This window comes from Microcebus murinus, chromosome 4 (genome assembly GCF_040939455.1).
Source record: "Microcebus murinus isolate Inina chromosome 4, M.murinus_Inina_mat1.0, whole genome shotgun sequence".
Classification (NCBI taxonomy): domain Eukaryota; kingdom Metazoa; phylum Chordata; class Mammalia; order Primates; family Cheirogaleidae; genus Microcebus; species Microcebus murinus.
Window position 1 is genome coordinate 105,011,494 of NC_134107.1, and position 15,808 is coordinate 105,027,301.

General features: G+C 41.5%; 1 protein-coding gene across 3 annotated transcripts in view; it reads right to left on the minus strand.

The window, feature by feature from the left end:
- Positions 1-12,581, minus strand: part of ZBTB44 (zinc finger and BTB domain containing 44) — a 45,155-nt gene extending 32,574 nt beyond the window's left edge. Inside the window, exon 1 of one of the 3 annotated variants that reach the window (XM_012783335.3) lies at positions 12,174-12,581. The gene's annotated coding sequence lies outside the window, so the exon portion shown is untranslated. The remainder of the gene's footprint in view (positions 1-12,173) is intronic. The other 2 variants (XM_012783334.3, XM_012783338.3) reach the window with 2 other exon arrangements.
- Positions 12,582-15,808: the final 3,227 nt, after the last annotated feature.

The window sequence follows — 15,808 nt, forward strand, 5'->3', positions numbered from 1 at the left end:
CTTCGATGTTCAAAGATAAAGATTTTTATCTTTATCTCAAAAATCTAAAAGGATTTTTGCTGAGAATAATCAGTGTGTTGTAAGTTCCAAACCCCATCCTAGTCTCTCCTACTCCCCTGCAACGGAAGAGGCTTTGAGGCCTGTTTTGCCCTTTGTCTCAGGTCTATGGAAAATGTGACATACTTGGAAAAACTCTAAAGGACACAAATCTGATTTAAACATTGCCCAAGACTAAGGCAACGTCATATAAAAACAATACAGTGGAGTGGTTGAAGGCATAGACTTCTGGAGCCATAAAGCTGGGCCTGCATCCTGGTTCTGTCATTTATACCTTTGTGACCTTAGGCAAGTCACTAAACTCTCTGTATCTTAATTTCTTCAGCAGTAAAATAATAACAATAGAATCTAATACCTCATAGAGTTCTGAGGATTAGATGACCTAGTATTTACTAACTTTATCTGCTAACTTGTTTAGAACAGTAACTAGTTACATAATCAATGCTATTAGAAATGTTAGTTGCTGCTACTGACATTACTGACATTTCTCCTTCTTCAACCTCTGCCTCCCCTAATCCTGGAAGGGCCAGAAACCATAGTCAGCAAATGGGGAAGAGTAAAAGGACAGAGTAGGGTAAGAGAGGGAAAGAAAAAGGAAGCAAACCAAACCCTAGTTTTCCACTGCAGGCCTATAGTAGGCTGAGGTGGTAAAGGAGGGAAACCTTTAACTCCAAGTTTATTAGTTCTTGAAAAGATTGTATTTCCTGAAAATGATATGAAGGACACTCAGGACACTCAGAATAAACTTAATGGGCAGAAGACAAATAAAATGGATTATGAGAATCTCCCGCAAGTCATGCTTATTCATATATATAGTATAAATTTTAATATAGCTGGAGGTATAGGATGAGAGGAAGATGAAAATTAGACTGGGAGGCCCGGCGCAGTGGTTCACGCCTGTAAACCTAGCACTCTGGGAGGCCGAGGCGGATTGCTTGAGGTCAGGAGTTGAAAACCAGCCTGAGCAAGAGCGAGATCCCATCTCTACTATAAATAGAAAGAAATTAATTGGCCAACTAATATATATAGAAAAAATTAGCTGGGCATGGTGGTGCATGCCTGTAGTCCCAGCTACTCGGGAGGCTGAGGCAGCAGGATTGCTTGAGCCCCTGAGTTTGAGGTTGCTGTGAGCTAGGCTGACACCACGGCATGGGGAAGGGGAAGGGGAAGGGGAAGGGGAAGGGGAAGGGAAGGGAAGGGAAGAGAAGAGGAAAGGGAAGAGGAAAGGCTGGTCTCCAACTCCTGAGTTCAAACAAACCTCCTGCCTCGGCCTACCAGAGTACTAGGATTACAGGTGTGAGCTACTGCACCTAGAGATACAGTTTTGAAAAACAAAAAGAGTTCTGGAGATGGGTGGTGGTGATGGTTGCATAACAACATGAATGTACTTCATGCCACTGAACTGTACAGTTCATGATGGTCACGGAAAAAGAAAAGCAATGGCCTAGGCTTCGGCCTTAACAAGCTAGAAAAAGAGCAAAGTAAAATCAAAATAAATAGAAGGAAATAAAGCACAGACATAAATGAAAGGAAACAGACATATCGTAGAAAAAAATTAAAGCCAAAACTGGTTCTCTGAAAAAATAAGCAAAATTGATAAACCTTTGCTAGACAGATTAAGAAAAAAGAGGAGAAAAAAATGAGGGCGGGGGCAGCAGAAGGAAAGCCCGGGAAAGAGATGGATAGAATAACCAGGATAGTAGCATATTTCAGAAACCAAGGGTGTATGTAGGGTATTTCAAGGAGTGATGATTGACAGTGTCAAATGCTACTGATTGGCCAAATAATATATAAACCAAAGTCTATTTTATTTAGCTACAAAGGAGTCAGTGATGACCTTATAATAGCACATAAGGGAAAAGTAGAAGAGTTAGAAGACTTGACATAGACAAAGATAAAAAATACAAATAAATGAAGAAATAGAAACTGTGAGTACAGACAATTCAATCAGAAGTAGTTTGGTTCTACAGACAGAACGAGGGGGTTAGGTGGAGGGAAATAATGGGTCCAGAGAAGATACTGATATTTTTATAGAATGGAGAAACTAGAAAATATAGTTTTTCTCCTCTTTCCCCTCCAGATATGTGTATTTTTTATTGTGGTAAAATATAAAGAGAATGTTTTGATGATTTTTGGAAAAGATTCAGAGAAGAGGCAAAATTAAAGATACAGGAAACAGGTCATAATGATGTCTAAGGTCTCTGGATAGGCAGAAGGAAATGAAATTCACAATATGGGAAAGGATTAGCCTTAAACAGAAGACCTAGCAATTGGGAGCTGGGGGAGCAAGGTACAGGAAAGGGTATAGCTACAGTTAAGTTTACTGCTGGGGTACTGGGAGAAGTAGCGAGTTCTTATCTGGCTTTATTTCTCTTCCAAGTCATAAGTAGAGGTAGACTGCTGAAAAAGGAGGAGACAAAGTAAAATTTTGAGGAAAATGAAATATGAAAAATAATGTGGAGAAAAAAACAAAACAGAAGGATGCCTAGGAGGTACTGAAGACCTAATTACTTTGAACTACTTTTTGTTAAAATAGCAATTAGTTAATATTTACACAATATTTAATATGTGCCAAACATTGCTCTAAGTACTTTTTACATATTAAATAATTTAATTTCCACACAACCTCTTGAGATAGGTATCACTTGGTATTTTCATTTCACCAGTGAGGAAATGAAGCAGCGAAATTAAGGAATCAGCCCACGGCCATGCAATCTAGTAAGTAACAGAGTCAAGTTCTGAACCCAGGAAGCATGCTAATTTGTGCTCCTTACACTATGCCATACTGCCTCTCAAAGTAAAGCTAAGCAAACCTAGTTGAAAAAAGTAGAAAGATATCTCCAGACATTGCCAAACGAACAAAAAACAAAATAAAAAAGAAAGTAGAAACAAATAAGGAAAAAACAGTATTAGGTGGGGCAAAAAATGAGAAGCAGTGGTTCCTGTAAATAACAATTATCTGAGAAGTATGGTTTGTAAGTTAAGGTACCAAAGATAAAACTATCCTCACACAGCAATGGAAAGCCACAACAAGGAGATTAGCAGTGAGAAAATTCAAAGCAAAAGGAAAAAAAGGAAACAGCCAAAGAAAAAGTAAAAACCTCACATAGTCAAAACGTAAAAAGGAGAAAAAGCTAAAAGTAGAAGAAAGAAAACACACACTCCCATAAATACCACCAGTAAAAGAGAAAAATGAAATGGAAGCAAAACAAGAATGTCTAAGTCCCTGGAAAGTCTTATTCTTTATTTTGTTTGGGCTAAAGAATACCCAAATGTTGTTAATCAAAGAGCACAAACATTTAATATAGTAATAGGAACTAAAATAAAATCTTAAGCACCCCAGATGGCTAAGTGGACACCCTCTCTTGGCAAGGGGACCACAGAAAAACCTTAAAGCTGAGTTGTGGGCCATGGTAAGAGAGGTCACACACACCTAGTTATTTATTCCCCATGCCTTTTGGAGTTATTCTTTGTAACAAGATACAAAATCATTAAGAGGCCTAAGGCCACGTAAGGCAAAAGTTAAACCACACCTGCAGGTCATCCATTTACTCAATAGATCACTTGAGTCTCAGATACCATGGCTTTTCTTTGCTTAACAGACTTCCTCTTACATTAACTTAGAATATTCCAACCCTCTAGACCAGGTTTCATTTCTTTAACCAATTGAAAATCATAGAATCTTTAAACCTACCTATGACCTATAAGCCAACTTCAAGAAATTCTGCCTTTCTGGGCCAAACCAATGTATGCCTTCTACGTATTGATTTATGATTTTACATGTAATTCCTATCTCCCTAAAATGTATAAAACCAAACTGTAAACCAACCACAGCAGAACCACTTGCTCAAGGCTTCTTAGGCGTGGCTCTCTGGGCCAAGGTTGCATATATTCACTTCAGAATAAACCTCTTTAAATTATTTTTACAGAGCTTGGGTTCCTTTCCTTAGACAGTATAGTACTGAATATACTTGCTTGCCAAGAGTAGGCAATGATCAGATAGATAACATAATGCACAGCAGGTTAAGATTTGAGTAAGAGGAAACAGGTTGGCCGTGGTGGCTCACATCTGTAATCCTAGCACTCTGGGAGGATGGCTTGAGGTTAGGAGTTTGAGACTAGCCTGAGCAACAGCAAGACCCCATCTCTACTAAAAAAAAAAAAAAGAAAGAAAGAAATTAGCTGGACAATTAAAAATATAGAAAAAATCAGCCGGGCATGGTGGTGCATGCCTATAGTCCCAGCTACTCAGGAGGCTGAAGAAGGAGGATCACTTAAGCCCAAGAGTTTGAGGTTGCTATGAGCTAGGCTGATGTCACAGTACTCACTCTAGCTGGGGCAACAGAGTGAGACTCTGTCTCAAGAAAAAAAAATTTGAATAAGAGGAAATAATTTTCTTTTTTACCTCACCATGGCTGCTTGGTTTTTATTATTTTAATTTGGGCATTTCTATTAGTCGCACAGAGTCTATCTTGTCTGGAGAGCTTGGGGTCTTATTTACAGTTCTATTTTAATGAGGATAGAGACCAAAATCCATAACAAGGCCCTTGGTGCCCTCCATCACCTGGCCCCACCTAGTTCACCTGTCTCATCCAGGCCATTTCCCACCTCCGCTCTATAAGCTATTTCTGAGCTTTCAGAAGTATTTTAAGTAGCTTATTGAAAAAGTTAGACTTCATAGTGAAGTAAACCTGTTCTGTCTTTCTCCTGGGAAAAAATATGGATCTGTCCCATAGCTTAAATTTTTAGTTTCTATTATATAAATAGACTTATAGCAGAAAATTTTAAAGTCCTATTGAGAGTTAGATTGAAACTCCAGCCTTATTTAAAGTCTAAACATCCTCCCTTCTCAAGCTATATCTAATTCCAAGAGGAAACAGTTTTTAAAAGGTATCATCTAGGCCGGGCGTGGTGGCTCACGCCTGTAATCCTAGCACTCTAGGAGGCCGAGGCGGGCGGATTGCTTGAGGTCAGGAGTTCGAAACCAGCCTGAGCAAGAGCGAGACCCTGTCTCTACTATAAATAGAAAGAAATTAATTGACCAACTAATATATATATATAAAAATTAGCCGGGCATGGTGGCACATGCCTGTAGTCCCAGCTACTCGGGAGGGTGAGGCAGAAGGATTACTTGAGCCCAGGAGTTTGAGGTTGTTGTGAGCTAGGCTGACACCACGGCACTCACTATAGCCTGGGCAACAAGCGAGACTGTCTCAAAAAAAAAAAGGTATCATCTAAAGTTGTTTCAGAAGCCAGAGAGTAGTAGTTCCACAAAAATTAGATTCCAGAGACTCAGTCTTGGTTATACAGTACCAACATGTTTGTAGCTGTGCTGAATACACCAAAACCAAATTAATAGCAAATCACTTCAACATAAAGAAATATATACATTTAATACCTGCAGAAAGATAGTAATATCCTGACGTAACACAATACTGAAATTGTAAAATGACTGGGTGTGTCAAACATTTATAATCTTTTAAAAAGCTATGTAAGTATTAAAAGGGAAGAATATTTAATGTGGAAACAGGAAGATGTTATCTCTTAAGCTTTACCCACCTATTTTCGCTCCTGTAAGACAAAGTTATCAATGTGAAATACCATGGTAATACAAGCCAGTGATTTACTCCATGATGAGTTATGTGAAAATGTGCCAGCCAAGATCACCCTTGGCACAAATAATAATGAAGAAATGAATACAATATCTTAATGTGGTTTTCAAACAGGAGTATAATACAAATCTTATGTCTTTATGTTTTTTAAAGGCACATACACAGCCACTATCTTAGATCCCATGGTAAAGAATCTAAACATTTCCAGATCATTCCCTAAAATTGGGTGAAAATTGGGTTTCTAATATTAGAAACATATTAATATAAACAACAAAGAACAGCCAATGTTATATTCACTTAACAAGAGATAAATTTCAAACAATCATTCTGAGAACTGTTTTCAGCAGCAAATGAGGTGGCATTTAAAGCAAAAATACCCCATAAAGATTATATAAATTCAGACTCAATATCAGTCTACAAAATGTTGCAAAATCACAGGAAGGAAATTTATATTCTATATATGTAATATTTATAAGGGTATTAAAAATTATAGTTGAAAGGAGCCTAATTAATGAGGGAATCTTCTTTATAACAAACAGCCTTTGATGCTTGACCATTTTCAGAGCAAAGTTTTATCCTTTATAAGGCTAGGAAGAGTTACTAAAAGTTTCAAAGGATCATTGTAGACAAGCACATGAAGGATATAGCATGTTACTGGTTTTTATACAGTTGTCAATACTGTAATATAAGAATACATTTTTAGTTGCTTCCTTTAACATTTGATTATGAAAATTTTCAGATAGAGCAAAATTTAAAGAATTTTCTGGTGGAGTGCCTGAATAGCCATACCTAGATTTCTGTCATTAACATCCTATTATAATTGTTTTATCACATTATCTATCCATCCATCAGTCTATCTTGATTTTTGATACTTCACTTTTTATACTTTTTAAGTGTGTATTAAAGAGGTACCTAAGGCCAGGAGCGGTGGCTCACACCTGTAATCCTAGCACTCTGGGAGGCTGAGGTGGGAGGATCTCTCAAGGTCAGGAGTTCGAAACCAGCCTGAGCAAGACCCGCCTCTACTAAAAATAGAAAGAAATTAATTGGCCAGCTAAAAATACATAGAAAAAATTCGCTGGGCATGGTGGCACATGCTTGTAGTCCCAGGTACTTGTGGTTAATGGGAGATTTAAATGAGATACTGTTACAGCAAGTGTACAGCTAGCGTTACAGCTCTTGACTGGGGAAAGAACCGAGTGGCATGTGAAGAGTCGGAGAACAGTCTTTGTTCTTCCACAGCAGGCTCAACCCAGCAACTGTTACACAGCTCTCTTCATGTCTTCTGATCTTCTGACCCCCTTCCTTGCTCTCCTCCTGCTTTTATACCCTTGGTAGGACTCCAAAAAGTGTCCAATCAGCAACAAGCTTTAACATCCAATCAGCAACAGTGGGATTCAAAAATTACCCAATCGGGATCATGTGAGCGGCACAGCCAGATGACAGGAGCCAGCGGCTGCACTTGGGCCCAGTGGCACTCCAGCCCAGCCCCAGCAGCCTGCCCTCCAACCGGCCATGCACAGTGCTGGCCCACGGAGATGAGGAGCCACGGGGAGGCGGCGGGCGGCCATGTCCTGGTGCCCGACATTTTCCGTGTCAATACTGTATAAAATGTTTAGCAGAGCTAACATATAGAAAGGGCACAACAGATGTTAGCAATTACCATCATCATATTAATTCCTTCATCCCATGACAATGGGCTGTAGCTGCTACATGGCTATACATACCCATGCAACTGTTTGTAGCATTCTTCATTAATTTGTATGTTCTAATAATCTTGGGCAGTCTATTTTACTTGAGACTATAAACTGAATGAGGGTGGGTGGATCCACAGTACATATGCTCATTTTGCCACTCCACTCCCTGAAGGAAATAGATGTTTGCTGTATTACCAAAAGCAATGACAACCAACACAGGAAAACACACCATGGGCACAGCTTTTGTTTTTCAGCACCTGGTTGATAGGAGGTTGATAATTGTGCTCTGCCTACTTTAGACAACCACTGCTCTCTATTTGAGACCACAAAATTATGAATTTCTATCAAAATTTGTTCCAATCCAAACAAAATGTACTATCTCCACTGATCACATGTCCAAATGTCTTCATATCTGCAGATAGCGTATGTATGCCAATTATGCTGTATGGCATAAAAGTAGATAGATTCATAAAACCTCTACTAACTACGCGCTGCTTTTTTTCTTTTTTTTTTGAGACAGGGTCTTGTCGCCTGTGGAGTGCAGTGGCGTCATCAGAGCTCAATGAAACCTCAAAGTCCTAGGCTCAAGTGATCCTTCTGCCTCAGCCTCCGCAGCAGATGAAACCACAGGCATGCACCACTGCACCCAGGTAGTTTTTCTGTTTTTAGTAGAGATGGCAGTCTCACCCTTGCTCAGGCTGGTCTCCAACTCCTAACCTCAACAGATCCTCCTGCCTCAGCCTCCCAGAGCTCTAGGATTACAGACATGGCTACCACATCCAGCCTTCTTCACTGACATAATTTTCAAGTAAAAGCTACAGTTCTACCTTTATGGAATTAAAAAACATAAGAAATCTGCAAAAGCAAGCCTGAAATCTAATTCTCTGCTAACTTCTAGGCCAGGTGTGGTAGGTCACACCTGTAATCCTAGCACTTTGGGAGGCCAAGGCAGGAGGATCACTTGAGGCCAAGAGTTCAGCCTAGGCAACACAGTGAGACTCTTCTCTACAGAGAAAAAAAGAAAAGAAAAGAAAAAACAAAAAACAGCTGGGCTTGGTGGCACAGGGCAGTAGTCCCAGCTACCTCAGAGGCTGAGGTGGGAGGATCACTTGAGCCCAGGAGTTTGAAGTTGCAGTAAGCTATGATCACACCACTGTACTCTAGCCTGGGCAACAGAGTGAGACCCTGTCATTCATTCATAAATGAATAAATAAATAATTAGTCTCAGCTTTTTCTGCCAGAGGAATCAGAATCTAATTATAAAATTTTGCAGTAATCCTATGTAGTAACTTCCAGTAAGCTTTCTGCACTTAAGATACATAAGAATATAACAGGTATTAAAAAGAATATGGGCCAGGAGCGGCGGCTCACGCCTATAATCCTAGCATTCTGGGAGGCTGAGGTGGGCGGATCGTTTGAGCTCAGGAGTTTGAGACCAGCCTGAGCAAGAGCAAGAGCCCATCTCTACTAAAAAAAAAAAAAAAAAAGAAAAAAGAAAAAAAAAAAAGAAATTAGCTGGACAACTAAAAATATATAGAAAAAATTAGCCAGCACTCCAGCCTGGGCAACAGAGTGAGACTCTGTCTCACAAAAAAAGGAATATGGCAAAGGTAAAGAATACTTCATATTAAAAAACTAATTTGAGTGAGGTTTCTTTAAGTATAGTTTTAAAACACTATTTTGACTTTTGAAATGTGTATATTTTGCATATTCAAAAATAAAATCTTAAAATATGAAACCAATGAACTATATCAAATTGGTAGCATAACCAGAAAAGAGTATTAAGTGACTTTTGAACATAGTACTCTGATTATAAATAGATACAAAGAAATCTTGATAGTAGTAATACTGGTATTGTAATTTAGAAATAATTTTATGTATACAGGAGAAAGCAAATATTAATTTTATTAGGTACCAAGATTTTCATTTAAGACAAAACAAATATAGAAACAAAGAAAAAACTGTTACGCTAAATCTGAATTGAACTAAATATGTCCCTATGAGCTCATTTAAACAAACACACAAAAAACCATTTTTCAATTCTCTCCTCTTAAAGGACCTAGAAGCAATGATACCCCAGCAGAAATGCATGTGCCAAACATCCAAATCTTGGTTTCTATATACCATTTCTCACTAAAAAGAACCAAGATTCCCAGGATAAACAGCCCTTTTCAGATGTGAAGCAAAGAAAAAAACAAGGTAAGCTGGAGATACATTGTGCCAAAAAGCACTCCAAGATTAAAGGTGAGCAGGGGTGTCAAAAGACATATGACTGTTAAGAAGAACTGAGGAACTTCCCTTTCCCCCCAAAAATATAAAAATTAAAAAAAAAAAGAAATTTAAAAAGAAAGAAAAGACAAAAGAACCAGCTTGAAATGGTTTCTACTGACCAAATATGGGACAAATTGGTCATTAAAAAGAACTATAACTGGTAATAAAACAATGAATAAATTTGAATCCACAGTCCATAGTGGTATCACCCCAAAAATATAACAAAAAAAGTCCTTATTTGCCATCTTTCAGGTGACTATTACTTCAGCTCTTTACTCAATATTGAAATCTAAAAGAACAAAATTAAGCAGTTAGTCTGCATTTTTAGAACATTTGTTCACCCCTATTTAATGAGGAAAGTCTCTTCCTTATAGAGAACCTCCAATAAAATAACTGATTTAAGCAAGAGTCACTATGGGTGCTAAAAATCACTAAGCAAAAGATAGAAACAGGATATTTGCTTGGTGTCCGAGTTTTACCCCAAGATTACATATTAATCACAAACCTTACATCATTATAATAGGTCAGGTAAGTCACTGCTTTGATCACATGATCACATTTAGCATCATTAAGGATGGCAACCTGACTTATGTACCTCATACATGATGCAGTATGAGATACATAGCATCACCTATTAAATATTCTCACCAAATAAGTTTTACTTTATGGTAACCAAGCCATTTTTTAGACCTAACTTCCAGTTAAAATTGAGGGAGATAGAGAAATAAATGAAATGACATTAGGAAGACAAAACAAGTCATGAATGTGGGTGTATTCTACAAGACAACTAATTTGGTCAATTAGGTGTCACAAAAAGAAGGAATGGGTACCATTCTGTTTTTTAATAAAAGGGAATAAAGAATCACCAAATGCAATGCAGGAATCTTAACTGACTATGGGGGGGGCTCAAAGAGACTTTTGAACATGGATTGGAATTTTTTATTTTCATAGGTATTGATAATGATATTAAGAGGAGAATGTCCTTATTTTGAGAAGTGCATGTTGAAATATTAGGGTTTACTATATTATAGTAAATTATAGTATATTATAGTATAGTATACTAGGGTATACTAAATATTAGGGTTACTGTTTGCAATTTACTGTCAAATGGTTACACACATACAGAGAAGGGGGAGGCACAAGGATGACAATTTCATGAAGCCTTCCACATTAAAAAAAGGGGGGGAGGTAACAATACCGCAAAAATGCTAATCACTGAATGGATTATTCACTATATTTCCTCACAACTGTCAGAATGAAATTTTTTCATAACAAGGTTAAAAAAAATTGTCTGGCTATGAAAAGGTACAGTAGAAAGTACACCTACATTGGAATTATATCTGGGTTCAAATCTAAACTATTACTTATTAGTTGTGTGGCCCAAAGCAAATTATTTAATAGCAGTAAATTTCCATCTCATCTATAAAATTAAGTAATAATTCATTAGGTTGTTCTCAGAATTAAATAAGATTACATATGTAAAATGCCAAGCAGTGTTGCACAAAATGAGTAAATCTGGTTTTCATAATTAATGAATATAATCATCCTAAAATACAAGACTAGAGGAAACATTATACTCCGATTCTATAAGGGGAAACTACTTAGATAAAACTAAATATTACTAATCCACTGGAAGTCAAAGTGAAGTAATAGGGGAAATGAAGATTTATATAATTTTTTTTAAATCCAAGAATTCCAACTGAAAAGGGAATAAAAATTCTCATCTATCCAAACTCTCTGGTATCTATCAAATTGTGCAGTTTGCTGCTATTAGCCTATTTCCAAATAAAACACTAAGAATATAAGTGGAAGTTATAAGGAATTTTTTCCTGACCTCAACAGATAATCTACCTACATGTTAAAAAAGAAATTAAAGTTTCTGTCTTCGTTTCTATAAGTAGGTTCAAATAAAGCACACAATTATTGGGCTTTATTCTAAATCCTGCTAAGGTTCATAGAACTCACACGGATGCAATTTCTTTTCATCAGTTCTAATGTACTTATCATTTCACTTGCAGGTAACCTGTTTTTCTGATTAGGCCAGCAGTGAAAGGACTAGATGCAGAACGATCCTCAGGTAGGAAAGAAAAGAAGTGATTTTATCTTATTTTTTAAGAAGTGCCATCTTTTTATTTCCTGTACCAGGGAAAAAGCATTAAGAGAGAAGAGGAAAAAAACAGGTCTCAGGCCCCCTGGTTCCGATCAGGTGAGAGAAGGTAACACTTCCGACTGCTGTGGGTTAGGGTTTTGGGCAAATGGGCGTGCAAATGCCCGGCAGCACCCTGAAAGATCGGGGCAATCGCCTGTGGACTGAGGGGCCCAAGGCCAGTCTCCTCCCAGAGGGATTAAATGCTACTGGGGGTGGCATTTAGTACCCTGTGGGGTGTCTCCCTGCGCAGATGGGGGTGACAGACCATGCTTTCCTTTCCCTCCAGCGCCCAGGTGCGAGACGCGTGGTGTCAGCCCCCGGCGGCGAGCAGCGCCCGGTCACCCCCGGCTCGGGCAGGGCGGCCCGCCGGCCCTCCCCTCCCCTTACCTGCGGGCGGCGGTGCCAGGGCCCGGAGGCCTGCTGCTGCTCCTCCTCCTCCCCGCCAGGCTGAAGCGGCGAGGTGGCGGCGGCGGCGACAGCCCGGGGGGAGGGGGCGGAGCGCGCGGCTCGCTCCCTCTCCTCCCCCGGGAGGCTCAGGGACCCTATCTCGGGCCGCCGCGCCTAGGCCCGTGAGCAGCCTGTGGCTGGGGCATGGCGGCACTGCCCACCGGCGCGCCTGTGAGGGGGGAAAGTGCAACGCGGCGGGGAGGAAGCACCCCCCGGCGCTCGGAGGGGCGTGCGGGGAAGAGCCGGGGGCCCGGGAGCCGTGCGCGGGCGGCCGTTGGGGACGGTTGGCCGAGGGCAGGCGGCGATTTGGGGAGCGCGGCGACGGCTCGCGTTTTCCCGGCGGGGCGGGGTGGGGAAGGGGATGGGGAGTGAGGGGAGGGGAGGGGGAGGTTGGGAGGGAGCCGCCGCCGCGCGCGTGCGGGCCGGCGCCGCCGTTGCCGCTCCGCTCACTCCAGCCTGTTTGGGGGCACTTTGTTTGTGTCCCACAATGCTCTGCGCGGGCGGCCTCGCAGAGGAAGGGGAGGGGAAGGGGTGGGGCGGAGCGAGCTCGGGGGCGGGGCTCGAGGCTGTGGAGAAGTGATTACCGCGCAAGCGCAGAAAAGGGGCCCTCCCGGTCGTCGGGACTTGCACAGTGGGCGATTCAGTCTCCTAAGGTGTTGAAACCCGCACGACGCAGACTTGTGTGTCTTGACACTGTATGCGTTGTTGCCTGTGTGCACAAGTGCAGATTTACGTTCATATGCTCCAAAAGCCCTGTCCAGTTCGTCCTTCCTCCAGCCATCTGGGCCAGCTCCACGCTTACGCTGAGAGAAGCGTTTCTCCTCAGGGCTTACGCTGAAAGAAGCGTTTCTCCTCAGGATTCACGCTTCTCGCATTTTTTTTTTCTTTGAATTAACAAGAAGCAGCTCCTGTTTGCTAGGGTGGTTTCTGTAGCGGGTTGAAACCGAAACACCCCAACCCTTCTCTCTTGGCAAGGGAGGTTAGTTGGTAATGTGCCCATTTTTCACGTGGAAACTGAGGCCTGCCAAGGGGCGGCCGGCAGGCAGTGAGGATGCAGAGAACCCAGCGCGCCCCTGCTCGCGCTCCTGGATGGACCGCGGACCTGCGGCGGGTGGGTCCGATCCCCTACCCACGGCCTTGCCTCCTCTGGCATCCTCATAGTGCTGGAAGGTGGTTCTGGCATTTTCCTGGGTGAACTGGCAGGACATGCAGTTCTGAGATGGCTGGAGAAATGGACTTCTTCCCTCACCACAGGACACCTACACTTGTTCCAAAAATAAACCTATCCCTTCCACAACCGTGAATCTGTCATTTTCTTTACACACACCGTCACTTACTTCCCTGGCCTTCCTAGGACAGAGTGTGAGCGTCACCCCAAAGTAACCCGTACTGCCTGGGGGTTTTCGAGTTCTTGGTCAACTGCAAAACCAGTCCTGTAAGGTGTGAAGACTCCCAGGGCCCCAAGTCTTGGCTTTCCCGGGCCTGGCCTGGTGGGCTGCCGGGCTCCGCACCGACCCCCAGCGTTACAGGGGCGCCCCGGGCTGCAGGGGCAGCGCCCCAGGTGCGTGGAGGTGGATGGGGCATAGGTCGGGTCGGGGGCAAGGCTGATGGGCCTCCAGCGCTCCTGGTTACATACTTCACTTCGTTTCCCACGCCTCCAGCTTTCAAACCGAAAGTCTTCTTTCCAAAGGGCGTTGTGCAAGGTGGGTGGACGTCCCGCTGAAGTAGAGTGGATTTTTGTTCTGAAACAGTTGGCAACATCTCACATTAATCCTCTCCCTGAGAGACAAGCAGCTGAGCACCTGAGCACTCTAATTCTAGCAATTGAAATCCACTTTAGAAATACAGGCAATAAAAACTTGTTTGTATAGTCCTTTGCAGTCTCTAACAAGTTTCAAGTAGACATGTTATTTAATCCTCTCGGCAACTGTAATCCACAGGTTTTTATTATTATTCTCACTATCATTTTTATTGTCCACATCTCAGGGATGAGAAAAATCAGAAAGATGCTAATTAGGCCCAGAAAGTTTTGCTTGGAGATTTGCAGCAGGGGAAGGGAAAGAAGGCAGAGCGCTTACCTGGGATAGGCAGCCACAGACAGTGGCTCTGGAAGGGGCCCTGGTGGGAGTGTTGAGAGTGTATGCACAAGGTGAACCACTGCAGAAGAATCAGGGTGGGAATAAAGTAGTCAAATAAATTCAGCCTACCTCTTCTAGGGCATTAAAATAGGATAGTCAACGAAAGATCATACTACGCAAGTCCTTTTCTTTTTATTTTTTGAGACAGAGTCTCGCTGTGTTGCCCCAGCTAGAGTGCTGTGGCATCAGCCTAGCTCACAGCAACCTCAAACTCCTGGGCTCAAGCAATCCTCCTGCCTCAGCCTCCTGAGTAGCTGGGACTGCAGGCATGCGCCACCATGCCCGGCTAATGTTTTCTATATATTTTTAGTTGTCCAATTAATTTCTTTCTATTTTTAGTAGAGATAGGGGGTCTCACTCTTGCTCAGGCTGGTTTCGAACTCCTGCCCTTGAACAATCCGCCTGCCTTGGCCTCCCAGAGTGCTAGGATTACAGGCGTGAGCCACCGTGCCCGGCCATATACGCAAGTCTTTACTAAGTGTGTCTCAAGGGACTAAGGTGGCAGCTCCTCCGCTGCCCAACTGGCAGCAATGACACCAAAAATTGCTTTCCTTTGTAGTAAAATTTGAAGTCAGGTAGTGTAATGCCTCCAGCTTTGTTCTTTTTTCTCAGGATTGCTTTAGTTATGTGGGGTTTGTTTTTTGGTTTCGTGCAAATTTTTGGATTTTTTTTTTTTTATTTCTGTGAAGAACGTCATTGATATTTTGATAGGGATTGCACTGAACCTGTAGATCGCTTTGGGTAGTATGAACATTTTAGTGATATTAATTCTTTCAATCCATGAGCATGGGATATCTTCCCATTTCCAGTGTATCCTTTCCAGTTTCTTTCATCAGAGTTTTATAGTTTTCTTTACAGAGATTTTTCATTTCTGGCCAGGTGCAGTGGCTCATGCCAGTAATCCCACCATTTTGGGAAGCCAAAGAAGGAGGATCACTTGAGGCCTGGAGTTTGAGACCAGCCTGGGCAACATAGTGAGATTTACCCCCCACTTTCTACAAAAAAAAAAAAAAAAAAAAAAAATAGCCAGATGCAGTTGCACATGCCTGTAGTACCAGATACTCGGTAGGCTGAGGCAGAAAGATCCCTTGAGCCCAGGAGTTCCAGGCAGCAGTGAGCTACGATCATGCCACTGCACCCCAGCCTGGGCAACAGAGCGAGCCCATGTCTCAAATAAAAAGGATATCTTTCATTTCTTTGGTTAAATTTATCCCTAGATATTTTATTTTTGTAGCTCTTGTAAATGAGATTGCTTTCTTCATTTCTTTTTCAGATTGATTGCTATTGGCATATAGTAAAGCTACTGATTTTTATATGTTGATTTTGTCTCCTGCAACTTTATTGGATTTGTTTATAAATTCTAAGAGGTTCCTGTCTCAATGTATTTAAAAAAATAAATAAAATAAATTCTAAGAGGTTTTTTTGGTGGAGTCTTAT